Below are 23,918 nucleotides of genomic sequence, written 5' to 3'. Positions count from 1 at the left end.
AGATATCTTTATGCTTGTTTAAAACACACACACACACATTCTGAGAGCTTTAATTGAAGAGCAGCAAACAGACTCTTTGCAGAGATGCACGGTTTGACCCTCTTTTATTGATACAGAGACATGTGCCAATAAGCCTGGAAACAAAACTCACCCAGAAGAACGTTGGCTTGCATAGTGGACAGCAAAGCAGCTGCTGCTTCTCTCTTGTTGTGGCTCCAGAGTCCTTGACTTGCCCCAGCCACTCACTTCCCTCCTCCTCAGCATCCACCAGGTGGCCCTGGTCCCCTCAGACCAGGTGATTTGTCCCAGCTGGAGCAGCAAGCGCCTCAGTGCTGAACTCTCAGCTACCTGCTAGGTAGACCTGGGTTCCCAATTCAACTTACGGCCTCTGTGGCCAATGTTTGGTGAGCAGGCAGACATGGGATCCTGCCTGGACTTGGAGCCCAGATCTACCAGCTGGGTAAACCTGACTTCCCATTCCAGGGAATCTTGGCCATGGAAGCCAAAAGTTAAATCGGGAACCCAGGTGTACCCACCTGGTTGATCTGGGCTCTCTGGAGCTGGTAGTGATCATGCCCCCCTAACACAAACACTGGATCCACCCCTGCCCAGAACCTGCCACTGCTGCCTCCTCCCTTCAACCTGTTGTCAATGAAAGCTGCAATGATCTACTTCCTTCTTGACCAAGAAAGAATGCTGCTCCATTTGGCTGCTTTCTTAAGCAGGGGAATTGGAGCTGCCCAGCTCCTCTCCTAGCCTGCTTTAAACTGGAATGCCTCTGTCTGCACTCTATCATTTCAGCAGAGCCTCCTCAAAATCACTGTGAGAGGGTTTCAGGGTGCCTCATCCCTAGGTCAGCCTTGGGGACCCCTAGAGTGTTGTGTGCCTTGGCAACTGCCCAAGGATGCCTTTATGGCCCTGGCAGTTGCCAACAGCTGCACCTCCTGCGGCAAATTAAAATGCTACAGAGCCACAACCTCTTCCAGTCTTTGGCAGGTGGTTTTGGATGTGGCAAAAGAGAAATTAGTCAAGTGGCTGCAAAATAGCAGCTGTCAGTTCACTTCTATGCTGGAGTCGAGATGCATCAGAGGTGAGCATAAAACATATACACTGCTCTCCGAGACTGATTTTGATGTACCTTTGTCTTCCACAAGATTCCTCAGAAGTTTTGCTCAAGCAGGAACTTCAAATTCTTCTGTAATTTCTCTTTAAATTCTGCTTCAATCTCCACATCTGACACGCTGCCTGCTACACAACCAGGTGTTTTCCTTTTAGCTTCTCCCCCATGCATAGATGTTGATGAACCGGCAACAACATCTTATCTTTGTACCAATATGCAGCATGTGAGAATCTCAGAGTATTGCAGATGCCTTCCATCTGCACAACTCCAAAGGCACCCTGGCTCTGATTCCAGCCATTCATTACACAGTTATTTTGCAGAGGTAGTGACCGGCCAGCCTCTGTCAGCATGCTGTGAATAATCTTTGCTGATATCAGTCAGTCTTCTGCAATGTGTAATGAGTCATTAACTTATGAGCTCAAGACCCCCAGACGTAGCGAAATTAGCAGCATTGTCTGGGATAATACGCAGCATCTTCTCCAGTTTCCAAAGACTTAAATGGTGACAGTGAGCTGTAATTAGCTGAGGCAAAAATCTACCCTAAATCAGGCAGATGAGTTGTCTGGTTTTGTTGTTGGTGGTGGTGTTTTTAGGTGCTAGCCAGGATTTTGCAGCATTTGCTAAAACCAGACCTGAGTTGTAACCTTTAAACTCTGCACCACAAATTTATAAATTCTGCAGGCAGGTAAGTGGGCTTTTCTGATCACTTAATAGATCAATGTAAACTCTTGTGGCACCTTAAAGATGAACAGATTTCTTGTGGCAGAAGTTCTTGTGAACTAGATCCCTCTTCAGGTGCATGAAGAGTTATCCTCAATTGGCAGGGGTATGCACATGTACGCATGAAAACACACAGAGGAACATCTGCAGTGGGTCTCTATACACACAGGGTCTTGCGACGATGTTATAATGATTAGGCATAGGATCTGCCATGCTTATTATCTCAGGCATTAACAGCATATTATTTCAGCTTTAGATGTTCAACTGAAATGCCTTCTGAATGCACATATTACTTGGGCAAACCACTGTCTTACTCTCTTAAGTAGAAGGTCACCTTCTACTGCTTCATTGTCTTCCTAACTCTCACTTCTGAGAAGTTCCCAGCAAGACTTGCATGATCTGTAGGCTGTGTTCTGATCTGCCGTTTGGGAATCGGTGCCTTCAGGCAGCAAGCTTCAAACTGCTTGACTCCTCTTTCAAGTTAACTACTTCCTGTAGAGAGAGCCTGGATGTCTGAGGACAGCAGGGGCTGGGGAAGGATCAGAGCTGAATGGCAAGCACATTTTTTGCCCACAAAAGGGCCCAAGCTCAGTACTTGGTATCGACTGGTAGGAGTGAAAAACCCATCTGACTCTGGAGAGACTCTGTGGTCGCTATAGATAATACTGAGCTAGATAGACCAATGAACTGACTCAGGATCATGGAAGAGCTGGAAGTGGCCTTGGAGGTAATCTGGCCCAACCCTGGTCAGTGCTGGGAATTGCAATGGTATCCCTAACAGGAAGTGATCCAATCTTCACTTGAAACCCTCCAACAAGGGAGAACCCACCATCCCATGAGCCAGACTGAGATAAAGGCAGCTTCCCATGTTCATACATTGAGGCATTCACTGGAAACTCAAGGTCTGTGGACTGGGTCTTATGAACCACAGAGTTTCAGGGCACCACAGACATTGTCTAACAATGTATTGTTTCAGACCGTATTAGTATGCACAACACAGCCATACACCTGATGTCCACAGCAGGCAATGGCAACACCAGTGGAGAAAGGAGCAGGGTAAATCACTCAAAATAAGTGACTAATTAATCATATTCTTGAGTCTAATAACATACTGTCTCTGTTGGCAGATTTGTTTGCCTTCAATCTTGCAGTCTATTCTGCAATTCTAGTAGTCAGCCAACCACCCACAGTGCACAAATTGACTTTACAGAGGGGGAGGGGGGAATAAAGTTTCTGTTGTGTTCGAAAACTTGATTGTGGAGAAAAGTACTATTGTTCTGTTTGATTTGGATCAATGTTCTCTGCTAAGGGTGTAAAGGCAACAGTAACTGGCCATTTATTCCACTAAGCATGTTCTTGTGACTGGGTAAAGAATGGATGTTTGTGTTCCATTTGCCAATTCAGTGAATCATTTTCCCCTTATTATTGTGCTACGTCTCTTGTGACTAAAGGCTTCAGTTCTGAAAGGCCTTACAGACTCAAGCACCACTTCTGATTAAAGAAGAACCAGAGATCCAAAAAAGATGTGATATGAAGTCACATGAATCATCTCCCCCCCCCCCATGTGCAGGTATTGAAAAGAAAAGAAAAAGATTGAAAGCATCTGAGACTCAAGTTTCTCAAGTCTGAAGGGAGGATCAGTGCGTGGAAGGATTGTTTCTTTTCCACCAGTGTGCCATGGCATGTTGGTGTGCCGCAAATGGTCTGTAGCTGTGCCACAGGAGTTTGGGGGATGATCATTTATTACACAGGCCAACACAGATTTTGCTTCCTTAAACGTTACATCAATTCCTGGGTACATTTGGGGTACCAATTCAAACAATGGTATCCGTTTTGCCCTATCGCGTCTAGTTTTGGAGACACGGTATAGCCTCTTTAGTGAATAGTTCAAGCATCTTCCTCATGAGGAAGCCTTCCTCATGAGGAAGCTGCTTGAACCATTCACTAATGAGGCTATACTATATCTCCAAAACTAGACATGATAGGGCAAAACAGATGCCGTTTTTTGAATCAGCACCCTAAATTCATATCAAACCACCATAAAGTTTGGAAAAAACTTTTCTGACCCTCAGTTTTGTACGCCTGTGTTATAGTAGGTCCACTGAAGGTTGTGAGACTTGAACTGGCAGTATGGTGTGCCTTGTCAGTTGTCAAAAAAACTGGTGATGTGCCTTGACAATTTTAGCACCTTATCAGTGTGCCATGAGATGAAAAAGGCTGGAAATCAGTGGCTTAATCCTTCCCAATTCCTTCATACTGAATCTTTCCCTCCCCAACTGCTCTACTGCCAATAAGGAAATAGAGTTGGATGCATCCTTACCTCTGAATTAAATCACAAATAATCTGACTTCACCCTCCCTTCATAAAATAGAGTAGATCACTGGGGATCCAGGTAGATTCCAATATTGACACTGGTGTTCCTGGAGGGGGGGCAAAATGCCAAGTTTCTTCAGGAGCCTGGCTGTTGGTGTAAAGTGGCCCCTCCTCCTCACCTTCAAAGTCAGTCAAGCTTCCCTGATAGAATGCTTGCAACATCCTGCTTTCTGCCTGGAAACGGGGAGGGCAGAGGAAGTAGTTGGTGCAAAGTAAAAAGGAGGCATCACAGGTGCCTAGTTGCCTCTCTGATGACAGAAGTGATAGTGGGAAGTAGGAAGAGGCTCTGTCTTCACACTGTTCCACAACATACTATGGGTACTATGAGGGGAGGAGCAAAAAAAGAAAGCCTTGCCCATGCGACCTACTGCCTCCTTCTACCAGAAGCGTAAATGAAAGGTTGAGTTCCGTGTCATTTGGCAGCAGAATTTATGGGAAGGATTGGTGGGGATTCTCTGCTGAACATCACTGAGCTCAAGCTTACTGATTGTTCCAAGCTTGAGCCTGAAGAAATTTGTTGCATTCCTAGAAAATATATAGATGTTCTGCATCGTTCCTAGGGGTAATAATCAAGTGGTTCCAAGTTCTCACGAGGGATGAGGATATTCCCTCAGCCCCACTATGCCAGTTCCACTCCAATGATGAGCTGTGGCAGGGATTGCTTCCCTCTATAGGCCCCCAATGTGACTGCTGCCTTTGGGTCAAAGAGGGTGATTCCCTCTCACCCATGCTTGGGTATAGTATCTACCAGTGCCATGTGATGAGATCCAAGGCTGGAGAGACAAACCATGTGATGACATCTCTCCACAAGGCCACAAGGAGGCTACCCCAGCGCCTGAGCAATCACAGTGCAGTGCAGGCTGAGTTGTCCTTGCTGTGGCTCTAGTCTTTCGAAGAGTCTCAGACAGAAACTGGGTGAAGTGCATGTGTGTTCAGAGGGGAGGCTGAGCTGGTGGTTGCCACAAGCTCTAATCTCTCCCTGTGTGTTAGGCTATTTTCACTGGAACAGGACAGGACAGGGGAGGTTCTCCCTCCCCTTACCACTTGTCCCTGGTATCTGCCTTATGGGCTATCAGTGTAAGTTCACATCTATATTCAAGGGTCAGGTCTAAGCGAAAAATGAATTAATAAAGGTAGCGTATTCTCCCTTGCCCTATTCAGTTTGCTTGGGTTGTTCTGGAAGCAGCTGAGAACTGTCCTGCTCTGCTTTGAGGAGTTAACCCTTAATATTAGTATTCCTCCCCGCTCCCCATATTGCTGTGCTTAATTGTTGGTGTATGGTTTCGGGAGGACTCAGCTGAAAGCAGAGATCAGCAATGGGTTTCAGGTAATATCCCTTTAAGGTTGGCTGGTTGCATTGGCATTATGCTATGCATCCAGCTATTTGGCTGTAAATGAAAGAGCAGCAGTTAGCCTCCCACTTCCTGGGGGGGAAAAAAAACACCCTGTAATTAATCAGCATTATGCATATATTATCTAAACATGACTGCAAGGCAGGCATGACTCAATGAATCTATGTGCCCCATGAAAATCCGTTTTGAAGGTACTTCAGATATGAGATCAAATAGAAAGTCATGTCTCCCTCTCTGCAGTGACAGCAGATTGTTTGGAAAGTAGGGGATAGAGAGGGGAATCTCGTAAATAATGCTTTTAAGAGTCTCTTGGTGGAAATTAGAGGGTCTGCATCTGATTCTATCTTAGCCCCTCATGGAAGTGGTGCTTGCTCATGATGGAAAAATGTGGACTCTTTTTTTTGCTTTTAAACAGAAACCATTATCTATTCTACCAGGGAGTAAAAATAAGTTAAGTGAAAAGCACTCATGGTTAAAATGATAACTTTACAATTAACATTCACTTTTCAGGGGAAAGAACTATTGAGCAGCACTCTGGCAAAAAAAAAAATTCACATTTTCACAGGCGATAGTTAAAGCAGCTTTGCTTGGAGGGAGGAGGGTGGGGAGGAGGAAATGACTAACACAGTCATTTCAGAAAAACCTTATGTACAGTAAGTAATAATTAGTTCTCCATACTATTAACCAGAAGGAGCACTTAAAGTTTTTTGACATACCTAATCTCTGTGCCTGGGGAGCAGTGCAGAACATTTGCATTAAATTACTCCTTCATTTCCCAAGCCCTGCCTGCCCCCTTCTCCGAGGCTTTTCTGCCAGCACTCCCGAGTCTGGCACGAGCCCGCAGTTCTTGCAGCTAATATAGCTGTCTCTTGCCAGGCACATCAATGTAGGGTGCGTTATAGTCCTGCATGACAATAAGGAATGGGAAGAAGAAAGACTCGCGCAGAGCTGGGATCTGGCACTCTGCAGTCGGCATTTCCTTCAAATTAATGAAATGACATCAAAGGGCAAGGCACCCGATTATGTTCCATCTGGGCTCTTGGCAGGCCACTGGGAGGAAGAGGAGGGTAAGAAGGTGCAATCTCAAGGAGCAGCAGCAGCAGCAGCAGCAGGGAGGATAATGGAGGAATTTGCTTATCCTGTGGTCCACAGCAGAGAGCGTATAGTGGCTTAATCATGAGATTTTAATAATGAATACTGACTGACACGCATACTTCCAGTGCTACTTGGTATGGCTATATGGATGCAAGCACCAATCTAGTACACTGCTGGCAGCTCTTTCAATAGGGCTCACAGAGGATCTGTTTTTTTCCCCCTTTGGTATATTTCTTGCCACTGTGCTTAGAGTCATCATCTCCAAAGACCCAGTGGCAAGACTTGTACAGGGAGCCACCCCCATCCCTTAGACCTAAACCCAGCATCAGGCACAAAAGAAGACTGGATCTCTTTTGAGTGAAGCACAGAAAAATGGCTTGACAATGCTGTTAGGAGCCTGGATAGAAGCAATCAGGTCCCTCACCAACCCCTTGAATACCTTTCAGCAGATAAAAAGATTTTATGTTATAGTTTTTTTTTAAAAAAAACAGCTAACATTGCTTTGCCACTACTGTCCAACTCAGGGCCTCTGAGAAGAATTTTATCAGGGGGTACAAAGTTTCTTTTGGGGTCCTTCCCAAAGAGGGAGGGGAGGGTGACAATGGGAGTGGGCAGAACTGGGGTGGGCAGAACAAGGATGGGAAGGGTGGGGGTGAAACAAGGCAGGAGGGTGGGTGGCAGCAGCCAGCAGAGTCCTAAGAGCCCAGGTTTACCAGGCTTTCTGATGTGGAGTTCAGTTCTAACGACACTGATGGTGTCGCCAGCTAATTAGTACAGAAGATCAAACACACCCCTAAGTCTTTCTGAAATATTTAAAAAATAGAAAATCATTGTAGAAAATTAGCATCATCATATTTAGACTCACTATAGAATGAAAGTATCCTGTGTGTACCAAAACCTAGTTCTGCAGCAGCTGTAGTCCTGCAGCTGCATCCCTAAGCTCCAATATGGTCAGCAGATCCACAAACCAAAGAAGCAGACTGGTTTCCTCCCATATTTGGCACTGTGTTAAGGCATGTCATGTATGCGTTCCTCAGCCTGGCGCATAGGGCTTGTGCAGCAGCTGCCACCACATGCCCACAGTAGCGTCCCCCGCATCACATGCAGGCAGCAAGTCTGGGTGAGAATGGAAAATGTAAGGTCCCAGGCAATTTCTGGGATCCCTCTTTTGGCTCCTGGGTCCCCTTTCTGACCCTGGGCCTGAGTACAAATTAAATTACTGCCTACACCCCCCTCTCATGTGCCCTGGTCCTTGAGAAAATCCTGCACAGTGGTGGTGGTGGTGGTGGACAGACAGAGAGTTGATGGGCAGAGGCTTCCTTAAAATGCCTTGATGTAAAATAGTGTAGTGTGTTCTCCATTCCTCTGAATGGTGAGAAGTTCCTGGAGGGCAGCACTACCTGGATTCAGACTCCATTTGGAGGAGAGAGCATGGGAAGCTTCTGCTGCCCTTGTAATATTTAGTTTGCTTACATAAAAGTACAAATTGAACAAAAGGTAGAGGCATGCAGCATGTGCACTCTAATGAGGTAGCAAATGATCACATCAGACTCCCAGAAAGATGCTCTGCACCCCAGGGTGCTTCAGCTCTTTCTTCCAGGGATCAACAATGGTTGGCTTACCAGCCCTTATTTGTAGTTGCCACCATCTCTCTCTCTCTCTCTCTCTCTCTCTCTCAGCAGTTACAGGGGGCTTGGGAGAAAGACAGTGTTTTCTTTAATTTATGAATGGATATGGGGATGGCAAGGAATGGTGGAACTCCATTCCACCAGCTGTTTATAAGGAACTCTAGCTGTTTCTTACCCTTTCAAAAATGTCATTTGAAACAAGAGCTGTGATTATGAGATCTGTGTGGTTCTAGGTGTCATGTTCACCAGAAGAAGTGCAGGCACTTGCCTTCAGTGAACTGGCAAGAGGGTTTGCAGATGCCTGCCTTTTGGCCCAATCTACCCAGAAGTAAGTCCCATTAAGTTCAGTGGGAATTATTCCCAGGTATTTGTGTAGAGAGGATTGCAGCCTCTCTCTGTTTCTCAACCTTCTTCTACCACCAACCCCCCCTTTGGTATTCTTCCCACTCATGCTGTTTCCATCAACCTCTGCCCTCAGCTGGCAGGCACCTCTTCCATCTCCAGTACCTTTTCAGCATCCCTAACTTTCCAATGTATAAAACATATAAGAAACATCTACTGCCTACTAAAGATCATTGTCAGATGGCCAGATCCCAAAGGATCTCCTCTATGGAGAACTCGGGTAAGGAAAGCGCCCTACAGGTAGACCACAGCTGCGATACAAGGACATCTGCAAGAGGGATCTGAAGGCCTTAGGAGTGGACCTCAACAAGTGGGAAACCCTGGCCTCTGAGCGGCCCGCTTGGAGGCAGGCTGTGCAGCATGGCCTTTCCCAGTTTGAAGAGACACTTGGCCAACAGTCTGAGGTTAAGAGGCAAAGAAGGAAGGCCCATAGCCAGGGAGACAGACCAGGGACAGACTGCACTTGTTCCCGATGTGGAAGGGATTGTCACTCCCGGATTGGCCTTTTCAGCCACACTAGACGCTGTTCCAGAACCACCTTTCAGAGCGCGATACCATAGTCTTTCGAGACTGAAGGTTGCCAACACATAATGAAAGGCCATTCAGCAGAAACAGACAAGAAGTCTACAATCATACATCAACATGGGAACGGCAGATAGTAGTTGCAAGGAGGGGCAGCAGCACAGTTCAGTGGTGGAGCACATTCTATGCATGCAGAGGGTACCAGGTTCAGTTGCTGTTGGCATCACCAGTTACAAAGTGACCTTAGGTACTGGGGGAAAAAGCCCTGGGTCCAGCAGAGAATCACTGCTGCTCAGAGTGAACCGATGGCCTGACTCAATATATGTTTGCCAAAAAAGAAGGAAAGCAGAGATGTGTTTAGATCCTCAACTGAAATTATATCAGCTGCTTTTCTCAAATGCACAATGGGCCCCTTTTGTCTAGATGAAGAAAAGATTTAATTGAATGCTCTCTTCTTGAGTAAAAATATGACTCTTCACTACAGAGCTTCTGCAGTATTGTTATCCAATCTACTGTCGCACCTTTCAGATGAAGGTTGCCCTCCTGGACAAGTGTTTTTATTTCTGTGTTAGGCTGCCCTCCTGTTCAGTGGAGCCGTGCCAAGGAGCACTTCTTAAAAGCAAAACCCACAGATGGGTTCTCTGGCTGAAACAGTAGCAAGACCCAACATTGGATGTTGGCACTGAAATCCTTGGGTTGTCTTTTGTGGGGTGTCTTTTCCATTCACACACTCACCTCTGCTTCTCAGCCTCCCCTCCACTCTCTGGGCTGAAAAAGGAAACGGGGGGGGGGGTGTAGAGCAGAAGAGGGAAGTGTAGAGGAGGGTGGTGGGCTAGAGTGGTTCTCACACATTTAGCACCGGGACCCATCGGGACAGAATGAGAATCTGTCGGAACCCACTGGAAGTGATGTCATGACCGGAAGTGACATCATCAAGCAGGAAAATTTTTAACTATCCTAGGCTGCAATCCTACCCACACTTAACCAGGAGTAAAGTTTCCTTTACTATCATTGTTAAAAGAATATACATAGTAGCTTGTTAAAAGTACAGGTCTATAACATTTCCCCAAATGCAGTCACATACCATGGTAGCCACACGTTTAATATATTAAAACTAAAATATTGAAATGAATGGGGACCCACCTGAAATTGTCTTGCGATCCACCTAGTGGGTCCCGACCCACAGTTTGAGAAACACTGGGCTAGAGGACCTGATGCACAGAATACTTAAATATACATAGATACAGAGTCAGTATCTGAGTCATTGATCCTTCTGGCTTGGTACATGACTAGTATCCCCTTCTCAGGCAGCAGTCTTTCCCAGTCCTACCAGAAAGTGCTGGGGATCGAACCTGGAACATTCTGCATGCAGGTAAGCTACCACTGATTCCTGGGCCCCAAAAGAGTTGCATGTTTCTCCCCATGCTGACCCTACCCAATGAATTCCATTGCCATAAACTAACTGCTAAGCACGTTTGCAACTGGCTGTTGGAGTTCAAGGCTTTTTTTCCTCCTCCTGGACAAGAAATCCCTGAAATGTCTAGTGGATTAAGCATCCGGAAAGCAAATGCCCTGCTCAAGGAGTTTCGCTGTGGAAAAAAGCGTGAGCTTGCAAACTAAACAGTGTCTTACCCTTGACTGTCCATAAGAAGTCTTTCATATATGCAAAGAATATTGTAAACTGAATAACCTTTTAAGCAAAAGCCAGTTTGGCTCTGGGCTTATGATCCATTCTGCAGCACTTCACCTCTAAAATCATACAGTACATTAATATTCAACCCCTAAAGCTTGCTGTACTTGATCCTTTAAGCTCATTAATCCTCCTGGCCCCTTCTAAGCGCCTACAAAAAAAGGAGAATGGAAAATCCACATTCAGATGCCCATGGGTATAGAAATGTATAAACCTTAAGTCCATGTATGTAATTAAATCCAGTGGCAAAAACTGTAATGTAAGCAAAGGTTCTTATTGCATGCATTTTCCCTTTTTGCATGCAACATTTGATTTAGCGATTCTCTCATAATTGGGGGGGGGGTCCTTCTGGATCAAGTCAGTGAGCCAAGCTGCATTCTACAAAAGTGGCCCTCTGTTACTGGGCATGATCTAAGACACATGTAACGTGCACACATAGGGATTGGTGAAAGGGACTATGGAGACATGGGGCTGATCTCCAGGTAATTGTGTTCTGGGATTATAGGGTGGGCTGAGTTGCTAGCTGTCAGTTTAACTGAGCCAGAAGCAAGTGCATGCTCCAAAACCATCAGAGGTCCTATCCTGAAGATGGTAATAAGGTTCAGAGAGACTGAAAGCTTAGTCAAAGCCAGGTAGTGGTCAAGGTCAAAGAAAATGCAGTTGCAACACCACCTTGTCTATACAAAGTGCTATTGAAGCTTTTACGGGCAACTGCCCCTTTAATTTAAGGCAGGGGCTCTTAACATTTTTATGATTACAGACCCCCCCCCCCCAATAGATTGCCCAATAATCTATAGATTACCATATCCCCTTCACCTGATTGTCAAAATCATCACCAGCACCAGTCTTTTTAGGTATCTGTATGACTTCAAAAGATGTAAATAGCTTGGTTTTACTTTATATATGGATAGCTAGGAACAGAATGCCTCTGTCTTAATAATGATGATTGTTAATAATCTAAGAAATTCTTTTTAAAAAAATTGCTCATAGGTTGATAGCCCAATACTAACCTGTCCTGGAGCAGGTAGGCCACCTAGTCTGCTCTGCATCCAGAGCAGGGTTGGGGCCGTTTGTGGCTCAGCCAGGAGCAAGGAGAATTCCTTCCCCTTACTCCAGATAAAGACACAGCAGTCCCAATGGGGCTACTTGGGTCTGTGCCACCTCTTGAGGTAGTGCAGATCCATGCTGCCTGGAATCAGGGATAGGATCCAGCATAAATGCTGGATCTTGATCCCACCCCCTCATCCACTGCCTGCCCACAGGTTTGCCTGCCCCACCCCAAAACATCTCCTCCCCACCCTCCCCATGCCCCCCCCAAGCCACTTGCGCCAGCCTTATTTGGCCAGCATGGGTCTACCTTCTGAGCCGTTCAAGCAGGTCTCATCCTGGCCTCTGGAGGCCAGCACACATCTGTGCACCACCCTCCTTGCTCTCCTGGTGGCGTGCAAGTGCTTTACAGCACTTTTGTGACACCAGTGGATTACAGTCGTCAATCTGGATATTGCCCTGAGTCCCATATACCCGTCATGTGGTTCCCATATCCCCAAGGGGTATGTATACCCTCAATTAAGAAACCCTGATTTAAAGTTTATTTGCTGGCTGTGCCCATTTTCTTAGTTTCTGTTCAGGATGCCTGGGGAATCAATGATGGTTCTCTCCTTATTAGTATTAGTCATAGGAAGCTAGGAAACTATTTTGATTCAGACCATTGGTCCATCTAGTCAGTCCACACTGACTGGCAGTATCTTGCTAAGGTTTCAGATGGGGATATTCCCAGACCTGGGTCCTCTTCTTTCATTCTCTGAAGGGACTGAACCTGGGGCCTTCTACAAGCAAAGCAAGGGTGCTACCACTGAGCTGCAGCCCCATCCCCAAAGTCAGATCCTCTTCCCTGCTGTGGGGGCAGTTTCTGCGCAGCTCTAAACAGCTCTAGGGTCAGTGCAGCCAGGTGACTTTGGATGGGAGCATGGCACTTTTTAGATGCGTGTGCCAAAGTCTGCTGCCCAGTTTCGTCCAGCCTCCTAAGCACTCGAGTGTTATCAGGATTGAATTGCTAAAGCTACATGGAGCAAGTTACTTAAGATGTACTATAATTGTCAATTAAAGGCATTTAATTTGGGGAAATAGCTGCTTTTAATAAAAGAGTATTATCTAATTCTGGGTAATTATGGCTTGCCTGCAAACTGTGTAGATGGAGGGCAAAGAACATTTGACCGGATGCAACTTATTAGAAGAGACTTGAAATAGATACAAAGAGAAAAGCCCCAAATTCAATTTTTGTTGATTACTGGTTCGTATATAATTAGAGACTCCGGCGTGTTCTTTCAAATAACTCTTTGGTACTTGTTGACTGTAAAGCTAATCAACCTCCCTTTCTGGATCAATTGTAAAAAGTTTGTTTCTTAGTCTTGACTGAGGAATCTATTAGAGATAATAAATTGGATGCAAATGGCCAAAGATTTAGTAGATGGAAGCTCCACTCCTATCAAGGATTTCCTAGGAATAAGCCTTGCTGAACATATTAAGTTGTACTTTTGTGTAAACATGCATAGTGTAGCACTGTGAAAGGGGGGTGGCCAACATTGAATAAACCACACTGTGCAGGTCTGAGCAAATCCTGGGAAGGGGAGGCCATGAATCCATGGTACAGTGACATGCAGTGCGATCCAGGCCCCGGGGAAGCAATACACACTCACTCTCCCCCTCCCTTACCCTTTAGCTCAGTCTCCAATACACACTCTGCCTCTCACCTGGAAATAAATGAATTAAGTTCAGTCTTTGGAACATACCCCCCACCCCCATCCAGAAATAATTTTTTTTTAAAAACTCACCTCTTCCCCCCCCCCTTTGGAGCTAGGGAGAGCTCAGTGACACACCCCTTGAGGCAACTGAAAAGTTGCATCTTCTGGTGTTTTAGAGAGCCAGTCCATTGCGCAGGCTCCCTGCTTTTTTTAATTGCTTTTTTTTTTTTTTAACAGAATGGAGGCAACTCTTCCTGCAGCCTCCCTAGAGCTTGCTGATGCAGTCACTTTGCATTGTTTTGATTGGAAGGCAGCCAACCTGCTGGAGGCAACTCTGCTTGCTGCCTTCCCAGAGATTGCTGACAGAGACACTCAGCCAAATTTTCCCCCCATTTAAGCCAGCCATGATTGTAGCAATTCAGCAGCTGGCTGCTTCCCTGTGTATTGTAATGGGTGCCTTTGCTGCGTAATCGCACCTACTGTGCTGGAGAAGAAAGGAGCAGTGTGGCAAGGTATAGAAGGTTTTTTCTTTTTTAAACTTGTTGGGTGTGGTGAGGCTCTGCCTCCCCTGACTGCAGATCAGTGCCATGGTAGGCTCCTGCTGGGTATGCAGAAGACCCCAGCTTCAATGCCTGGCATCTCCAAGAAAGACCCTTGGTTGAAATCACTCTAAGCACTACACTCTTCGCTGATTTGCCAAAATCATCTTTTAAGTTCTGCTATTAGGATCATGCATTATTTACACCATTCAATTGTGGGGGAGGTTGGTTGCCAACAGCTGCCAACACTAGCAGGGCTAGTGGGTGTGGGCCTACCCAGAAATAGAAGCAGCCACAATTTTGGGTGGCACGCTCACTGTCTCTCTGGGCTGTGTGGCAGGGAGTTTGGAGACATAAAGCGGAAGTGCTGCCCTCATTTTGGTGGAGAAGCTTCTACATCATCTGCTCTTTCTCTCACCAATGCAACAGGGAGAACTGGGTCAAGGAAGGTCATCTGAAGAAAGCAAGTGACAGTTGTCTGCAGTTGTAGCGACCATTTCTCACACTTGTTCCCCTGCCCTAGCTGGGACAGTACAGAAGATAGTTCTTCTGTACTGTGAGCTCCATCTCTACCACCAATTGGTAAGCAAGTAAGGAGATGGAAGTGGCTGCTTCTTCTACAAGCCATATCATCTCTACCCACATGCATTCCTGCATGCTCCCTTTGGGGGGAATGGACCTGCTGTGCCTTCCAGAGAAAACACAAGGCAGTAAGCAGGCAAAGTTGGCTCCTTTGCAAGGAACAGACCCCTTAACCAAATTTCCTCAATATCCAGAGGCTCACCCGTCAGCACCATTTCTATTTCAAAAAGAAGAGGGGGTCAAAGTGCAAACAGGAAGTGTTCATCTGCTCTAGCCCACCACTCTCCTCCACACTTCCTTGTCTGCTGTGCTCCTGGTTTCCTTTTCAAATTCGATGAGGAGAAAAGAAAGTACAGCAGTGGAGGTGGGCAGATGGAGTTGGGCACCTCTTCCAACACACTGTCTAAGAGATGACCACGATGGCCGACCTCATGAATAAGGCATCCCAGATAAATCCATCCATTACACATCTATTTGTATCTTGTCTGGGAAAGGAGAGTAGGAAATGAGGGCAGGTTAAGATTCCACCTGGTTGGCTAGCTTGTGGTCTTTTTTATCAGTAAAGGCTGCCTAGATATAACCTGTTAACTTGCAAAGTTAGGACAGTCTCTCTCCATCTCCTTCCTTTTTGGGACTTTGACAGCAGTGTGTCCTTGGACTCTGCAGCTGTCTCGCCTTCTCTTTCCCCCTCTTGAATTAATGATGTCTCTCTGGTTCCTAAAGCCATGTTCCCTGCTGGCTTTTGCTGTATCTCTAAATATCATAAGTGAGGCCATGCTGGTGACATTGCAATTTGAGGGCTGGAGTCCTGAAACAGTAAATAGTCTACAATTTTCTTCCCAATTTGATGCATTGGTTCATGCTCTTCTATACTTCTACCTTTCTAAAAAAGCTATTCAATAATAGCCGGCTGTGGGGTTTTTTTTGTGAATGACCCGCCATGAAGTAGCAACAAAGAGGCTTGTACTATGCTGTACCAGACAAAATTATAGGCATTGCAAGCCAAGTTGTAAACCTCTTTGAGAAGGAAGTTATTGATTATGGATTTATGATTTCGTTACTGTTGTTTTTCAGTTCTACTACAAAACATAATACCTTGGAGCCAACCTTGGCCATTTATTAGACTGAAATTAGGTTGTGTTGCTTCTAAAGGGCCTGATTTGATGTTACACACCATTCCCCCACCTCTGTTGATAATTGGTTAAAATAACTTACCCTTACTTCTCACTATCCACCTACTACACTTCTGCTGACGCAGCCTAAAATGGCTTCTTTGCCACGATATCACACTGCCAGCTTATGTTCAGCTTATGTTTAGCATGTCATCTACTAAAACACCTAGGTATTTTTCTTGTACACAACTACTCAGGCAAATATCCTCTATGTGAGCATCTAGTTTTTCCTCTCCAAATGCAGAACTTTACATTATTCCCTGCTAAAGTTCATTCCATCCAGTTTTCCATCCTGTCAGAAAGATCATCCTGGATCCTCTTCCTGCCCTCTAGGGCAGTGGTTCCCAAACGTACCTGGATCATGACTCCCCTGTGACCTCTTCTTTCCTGCTCAGCCATCTTGAGTGTGCCATGATGCCCTAAGGCTGTGGTTCTCAAAGTTTTTAGCGCTGGGACCCACTTTTTAGAATGACAGTCAGGAACCTCCAGAAGTGATGTCATGGTTGGAAGTGACATCATCAAGCAGGAAAATTTTTAACAATCCTAGGTTGCAATCCTACCCACTCTTACCCAGGAGTAAGCCCAATTGATTATCATTATTAAAAACATATACATAGTAGCCTGTTAAAGTACAGATGTGTAACATTTCTCCAAATGCAGTCACATCCCATGGTAGCTTTAAGTCTAATATATTAAAAATAAAATACTGAAATGAAGGGGGACCCACCTGAAATTGACTCGCAACCCATCTAGTGGCTCTCAACCTACAGTTTGAGAAACCCTGCCCTAAGGAATCATGTAGTTTTGAACCCTGCTCTAAGGTATTGCTCCAGGTCGGTTTCATTAGCAAATTTGATGAGCATCCCCTCTACTCCCTCACCCATCTCATTTATAAAGATACTGAACAAAACTGGGTGATTTTGAGATTCTGGGAGTCCCCCAAGCTGGATATGAAGGCAGTCACACACACACCCCAAGGTTGCTTTCCAGTCAGTGTCATGGTGTCTCTGCATGTGGAGGTTGCATGCAGTTGGTTGTTGGTTGGCAACCATCAGTCTCGAAAGACTATGGTATAATCCTACAGCACCCGGTCTTCCCAGGTGGTCTCCCATCCAAGTACTAACCAGGCCTGACCCTGCTTAGCTTCCGAGATCAGACGAGATTGGGCATGTGCAGGGTAACAGTTGCTGCCTTGTATGCAGTCATTGTGGTCAATAGACATTGACCAAATTCATGGATCTCTCTTTAAAGCTGCCTAATCCGGAAGCCACCCTGACATCACGGAGCAGGGATTTTCTTCCAGTAATTGTGCATGAAGTGAAGGAATACTTTGTGATATCCATCTTGAATCAGCTGCCAGACAATTTCACCTGAAGACCCAAGTTCTCATATTATGAAGAAAAAGAGATAAACTTCTTTCTCCACTAGGATCCTTGTCATTTTTTCTCCTCCTGTTTCTAGTAGGTCACAGTCAAGCAAAGAATAAAACCGACTGGGCAAATATCCAGTGATTCAAGTGTTGGGCAGCCACCTTCTCTAGTTGGAGAAGCTTCGAGGGGAAAAGCTTTGAGCTTGTTTTATTCTCAGTGACAGAGAGAGTCCTGGCTCTGCTTCATGTTTGTCTTTGGAAAACACATGTTTACTTGAACCCTGCTTTTGATTTACTCTCTGCTCCTTTCCAAAGACTAGCACGCACTTCTCCCTTTGCTGGTGTTTTATTGTTGCCCTACCTTAAGGTTACTGGCTTGACTGTTTATTCCCTGGGCCCTCTTCAGATGATGAGACTGATATCAATTATTCAGCCAGAGCTACTGTTTCCCTGACAAAGTCTTCTTTTGACATTTGTAACTGAAGCACTCCTGTGTCTTTGCACATACATTCCCAACACCAATTCTATCAGTGTTGTTCTACGAGGTTTGCATCCCTGCCACTGGGCCCCGAGTAATATTTTAATGAAACCAATACCTTCACTTCTTTGGTTATATTGTACTCTGAGAGGGAATGCCTTGCACAGGGGCAGATGGGAGGATCACACTCATTCACATCGCTCTAGATACCCTTGAGATTTCTACTAGATAGGAGGTAACATGAAAGCTATCTGGGACAGTCTAGTTGGACTGAGCTTAGAACAGCCCAATCCTAACAGGACTTCCCGTATCAGCATACACCAGCACCAGAATGGCTGCCACTGTATGCCACATGTCCAGGGAGGCAGCCGGAGGGCTTCTTGAGGTTTACACCATGCCAAGCCCTGGTAGCCTCTATGGGTCTACTCAAATCTAGACCTGTCAAATCGCTGGCACAAATCCGAGTAGCCCACGTAGTAAGCCAAGACAACTCACAGGGTATGAAAAACCTTTCCATTATGTCCCCCGCCTCGCACCATCTCTGTCTCCCTTTTCTCCTACTCATCCCCTTGTATTGCTTTGCTATCCCAGGCTTTGCCTCAATATTGAGCCGGGATTTAGTGAATAAAGAAATTGGTGAAGTTTGAAATACTTGCAGCCCAGAGCCGCTACTTGGCTTTGATTGGCTTAACACTTTCTGTAAGAGTTTTAGCGATGGATGTCATTAGCTCTTGGAGACTGCACAAATGGTTCCTGAAACCAGTCATCATATCATTTATTTGCATAAAACTGACTGTCTTTTGTTTTTTTTCCTTCACACGCCAGGAGTGGGGAAAAGAAGACCCACACTACTCTTATATTCTGCAACACAAATGTGTGAACTGCAGAAGCAATTTAACAAACACATTATCTCTCTGCTGTCTCTCTCCCTCTTCTCCCCCTCCCCACTGTCACATGCACATGGGTTCTGGAATACCTGATAAATTATAGCTTTCAGTTTTGAAATTCACTTTTCTTGCAGTACGCTAACAAGCCTATGATTCACCATGTTATTAGCAAACATAATTCTTTTTGGACAGCAGTTGAGGTCTGGATTAATGCTATTCACGGCTTTGTCTTTTAAAAAAATGTATATAAAATAAGCGCAAGGTAGGAGGGACAGATTGCTGATTTAACTGATCCACTATCACTTAAAGTACCTTGATTCATTTACTAGAAGCTGCATGGTATCAGGCTTTTGTTGTAGTTTCCCAAATAAACAAACTGCGCCAGGTCCTTGTATTTCATGGTCGCCAACATACATGCTTGCTATTCCTCCCTGTGCGATGAATTGCTATTTCAGAGTGAACAATGTCAGATGTAGCTCCTGAAAAATTGTGGGTAGTGGGGACAAACAATGTAAGTGCTGGGACAGGATAGAGACAACCTATCACAAGAAGGAACATGACCCCCCTTCTCCACTGTGTAATATTCACAGTCAACACAGTACAGGTTGTCTTGTTATTCCTGAGGGTTCTGTTCCCAGAACTCAAGTGGATGCCAAAATCACATTAGAGCAAATCCATTTAAAAAACAATGTCCCTTTGCTAGATGATTTAAAAACAGCCTTGCTGACCTTTGTGATGTAGGACAGAGTCATTCAATCCATCAATCAGTCTCTCTCCAGGCACTTAGAAAGGCTTCACTCTGAGCCAGCGACCCCTCCCTTCATCCAGAGTGCAGTGCTGGGAAAAAATGCAAAGTGATTGTCTTTCACTTGCTCAGGGGAAGGGAGGGGTCGCTTGCGCTGTAGTGAAGCTGTTCTATGCGCCTGGAGAGAGAATGATTGATGGACTGGCAGCCGGCTGCCCTCTCTCACATTAATGAGGCTATTGTTAAACAACTTTTTCCTTTAATTGAAAGGGCCCTTCTCATTGCATTGAGATAAAACCATGGGTGAAAAATCCGTGGATAATTAGGTTATATCTATACTATCCTCTTTAAACCCCCCTCCCCCAGACTAAGAGCAAAGATGGACGGGCTTGTGTTAGGAACCCTTCCATGAAGTAGTATGTAATGCTTTTCAAAAGGAGACTGTTCTCTCTTTCTTCACTGTTCATGCTCATGCTTCACTTTTCTGACTGATCAGGCTTGAATTTTCTGGGAAATTGGTAATCTTTCCCTTGTCGCCATCCAAGACTAGGAAGGCCAGACAAAAAAAGTCCACCTAGAGGCCAATCTAGGACATCTCTTTAAAGATCAAGCCAGTAACTGAATGTAGATATCTGGTAGACATGAAAATCCATTCCATTTCAAATGAACTTAGGGGAGGCAAGTAACAGCCCAATCTTATCCAACTTTCCAGCACCAGTGCAACCATAATGCAGCCCTGAGGTAAGAGAACAAATGTCCCCATACCTTAAGGAGGCCTCTGTGACTGCTGCCCCACCACAAGTTGCAGTGCGTACTCCATAGGCACAGCAGCACCGGCACTGGAAAATTGGATAGGATTGGGCCCTAAATCAGTAAAAACTATAATGAATTTATTTAAAAGGATGAAGGAACAAAACAATAAGGGGAATACAAAAGATCAAAAGGCAAACAGGAGATGCAAAAGGCAGTGCTGGAAAAGGTTGGCAGACAGATTAAAAAGCAAGTGGGAAGCAAGATTCATTCCCTGATTTGACTAACTGAATTCACTATTATGTCCCTGTTCTGATTACACTCTTCCTGGCACCTGGTCCCTATGTTCATAATGCAGCATGTCACACTTGAGCAATACCTCTAAGCATCCTTGTTCACAACCCTTAAAAACCTAGGGTTGATGTAACATATACATCCGTTTGGTTACCACCATATGGGTGTCTATACAGTCAATGCCAGCAAGGCTGAACATCTGGTCAGCTGATCCCCAAAGATTAATCACTGTCCACCAGGCCTTTATAAAGCTCTGGCCTGGCCTCAATGCTGGCTTGAAGCATGAGAACATGGTCAAAATGCTGTTTCCTTTTTGTTGATTGCTGCTGTTGCATTTAACCATGGCTTGCCTTTGATCATGTACTTGCTTCTGGCCCCTACTGCACATGCAGTACTGCCTTGACTCTTTATCTGCCTCTGACCATGTCCCTGTTCTAATTTGTTTGATCCTTGTTACCTGATGAGGATGCTTCCTTTTGCATGTTCTGCATTATGTACCCACATTGGCCAGCTTCCTGGGTCTTGAAATCCTACTGCCTGGAATCTAACACAGTAAGAAATTGAAGTTTGCATGTTCTTCTGTTCCATTCTAGCTATCAATCTCTTCCTTGTTAGGTTTAGGAACAATGGGAAGTCCTGCCTGGGCTGCCATTGGACAACCGGTGGCCTTTTGTCTCCATTTGTCTCTCATTCCCTTTCAAGGGATGCTCCTGCTATTTCTATAATAATGGACTACTGCTTTCCTGATATTTTCCCAGACCAGTGGTCTAACTGCAGTTCTTTGCAGCTGCTTTGATTACAATAATGAGAAGCTTTCCTGAAACCCAGTCACTTCAGTGATGCCTTGCAACTTAAATTGTATCTGGCAAGTGTGGTACATGACTACAGGAAGAGACAAAGGCGTTGTCTTTCTGAACCCAAGACACATGTTTTTGAATGATAAGCCATGCTCATACTTTTTGTTTCAGAATCAAACTATGTTTTAAAAGAAAGAAAAGGGATTTACAGTCTCTGAGAACTCAAAGACCTTCATCCTAGGGAATGACTGTAGCGAGCACAATTAACTCTGGATAAAGGGTGGCTTTATACAGCACATCTCAGATGTAATTTTTCCCCCATAATTGAATTTGGAAGAGGGAGAGTTTTACAGCCCTTGACTGGAAGGCAGGACAGTAAGAACAAAATGCTGTTGTTTCAGTTGATTGTAACCTGTGACTAAATAATTTGACTTTGCCATACTTAAAAAGGAGTGCAAGTCTCCCACAGTTGGATGGCCTATAGTTTTCTGCAGTCTTAAATGACCCCCACCTGCTGTTCTGAGAACTCTCCTCCAAGAAGATCTAAGTGATGCCATCTCTCACCTCCATCAAACCCCACTCAGAACCTATGTTCTGCACTTAGCTCTCTCTGTAGTGGGGGTGGGAAGGATCCAACTTTAAATTAATTGGTGTATAGGATGTCCCCTCTCTCCAGCACAGTTGCATATTAATGCATGTAGATGTATCCTTGGGCACCATATTGTATTCAGTCTACCTGCTTCTGTGCTTCACCTGTTAAGGTATATCTGGAGCTACTGATAGCCTATTATAACAAAAAAAAAATACATCACCTTCTTGACTTTTCAATCAGTGGTAGATGGGCAATTGCAGAGAAAATGAATATGAGAGGAGTGTCGACAGGCTTATGGATAATTTCCTAGCAGGTCTCTTCACACAGGATCACAGTTTCTCCTAATCCAAGTGAGGAAAGGAAAAATCAGGTTATTTCATCTGGGGGGGGGAGAGTACCCAACTGTGACAAAATAAATACAAATTGCTCAGGAAAGGGACCTATTGCACCTTTAAAGCACTATAGAGGGATATATGCATGCAACAAACATTTAAAAAAAATACCATGATTCAGGGAGTACTTACCTGTTCCTGCAGCTGTCAGGATTTTGAATTCAGATTGGCTGCTGCTAAATCTGGGATATTCCTTTTACAAAGAACATGAGGCCCTTAGGCATAGAGATACAGAAGAAGCTATACCTTCTAGAAGCTTTATGCTACTTGTATTGAAGAAGGGGTGCAGACAGAAGCAAGTGCAGTCTGTCCCTGGTCTGTCTCCCTGGCTATGGGCCTTCCTTCTTTGCCTCTTTGCCTCAGTCTGTTGGCCAAGAGTCTCTTCAAACTGGGAGAGGCCATGCTGCACAGCCTGCCTCCAAGTGGGCCGCTCAGAGGCCAGGGTTTCCCACCTGTTGAGGTCCACTCCTAAGGCCTTCAGATCCCTCTTGCAGATGTCCTTGTAGCGCAGCTGTGGTCTACCTGTAGGGCACTTTCCTTGCATGAGTTCACCATAGAGGAGATCCTTTGGGATCCGGCCATCATCCATTCTCACGACATGACCGAGTCAACGCAGGCGTCTCTGTTTCAGCAGTGCATACATGCTAGGGATTCCAGCACGTTCCAGGACTGCGTTGTTAGGAACTTTGTCCTGCCAGGTGATGCCAAGAATGCGTCGGAAGAATGCATCGGAGGCAGCACATCCCTAAGCTCCTTTGCAACTGCCTCTTTTAATGTTATGTAACCTGAGCTGGGTCATTGTGGCAGTCTGGCCCAGCTGTGTCTTATCCTGCTTGATTGCAGGCTCTGCAGCCTGCCCACTGTCCTACAGAAGAAGATAGTTTAAAGAAAAAAAACTGCAGGCAGATGTATCTGCCCTGTATACTGCCCCCTATTTTGGATTTTGCAAGAACTTAATCTCCTTTCATAGGAGACGGATCTCCTAACAAGCACAGGATTTGCCTTGGAGTCTAACAAACAGCCATTTATCTAAAGTGAGTAGAAATTTGTGAAGCATGCTATCTTCTCAGCATTCTGGAACAGAGTCCTTGACACAAAGTTGTATTGAGTGTAATTGCATGCAGTTAGGTCAAAAAGAGAGGGGGAACCGTAGCTTTGTGGATGCTCTTTTGTATGGAAAACCTTAAGTGAGAGTGCTGAGAAGACTGATTGAGACTCAAGACAGCCTCCAGCAGAATAAAATTGATTCCATTGGTTAGCAGTATGTAATGATTCTATAATGATTTTTGAGGGTCATTATAAAGCTAGGCGGGCCATCGCGTGAGGCTCTCTGCAAACGCGTGTGGCCTCTGGGAAACCCAGTGCCTCGGGAACTAAGTGCCAGGTAAGGCACAAGAGTTTAGCATCTGGGTGAGTTCAGCAGCAGGGCGAGGAGGCCAGGACCCCATACACTGCCCTTCCTCTTCCCTTGAGAAGAGGGCTGCTAACCAGTGTATGGTTTTTAAAAGGACCCCTAAATAAAACAACAACAACAACAACAACAACAACAAAAAAGCTATGCAGTCAGACAGCCAGCAGCAGGGTGGGGGCTATCCAGTGTTCTGCATCGAGTGCCACATGTATGATTATATGCCTCTGGGGCATAAGTCATGGGTGTGTCCTCGGTGCAAGGAGCTCC

General features: G+C 45.2%; 1 pseudogene; it reads right to left on the bottom strand.

The window, feature by feature from the left end:
- Positions 1-17,011: 17,011 nt before the first annotated feature.
- LOC136660879 (5S ribosomal RNA) lies at positions 17,012-17,128 on the bottom strand (annotated as a pseudogene).
- Positions 17,129-23,918: the final 6,790 nt, after the last annotated feature.

This window comes from Tiliqua scincoides, chromosome 9, assembly GCF_035046505.1.
Source record: "Tiliqua scincoides isolate rTilSci1 chromosome 9, rTilSci1.hap2, whole genome shotgun sequence".
Taxonomy (NCBI): domain Eukaryota; kingdom Metazoa; phylum Chordata; class Lepidosauria; order Squamata; family Scincidae; genus Tiliqua; species Tiliqua scincoides.
This window is presented reverse-complemented; position numbering and strand designations above follow the sequence as displayed.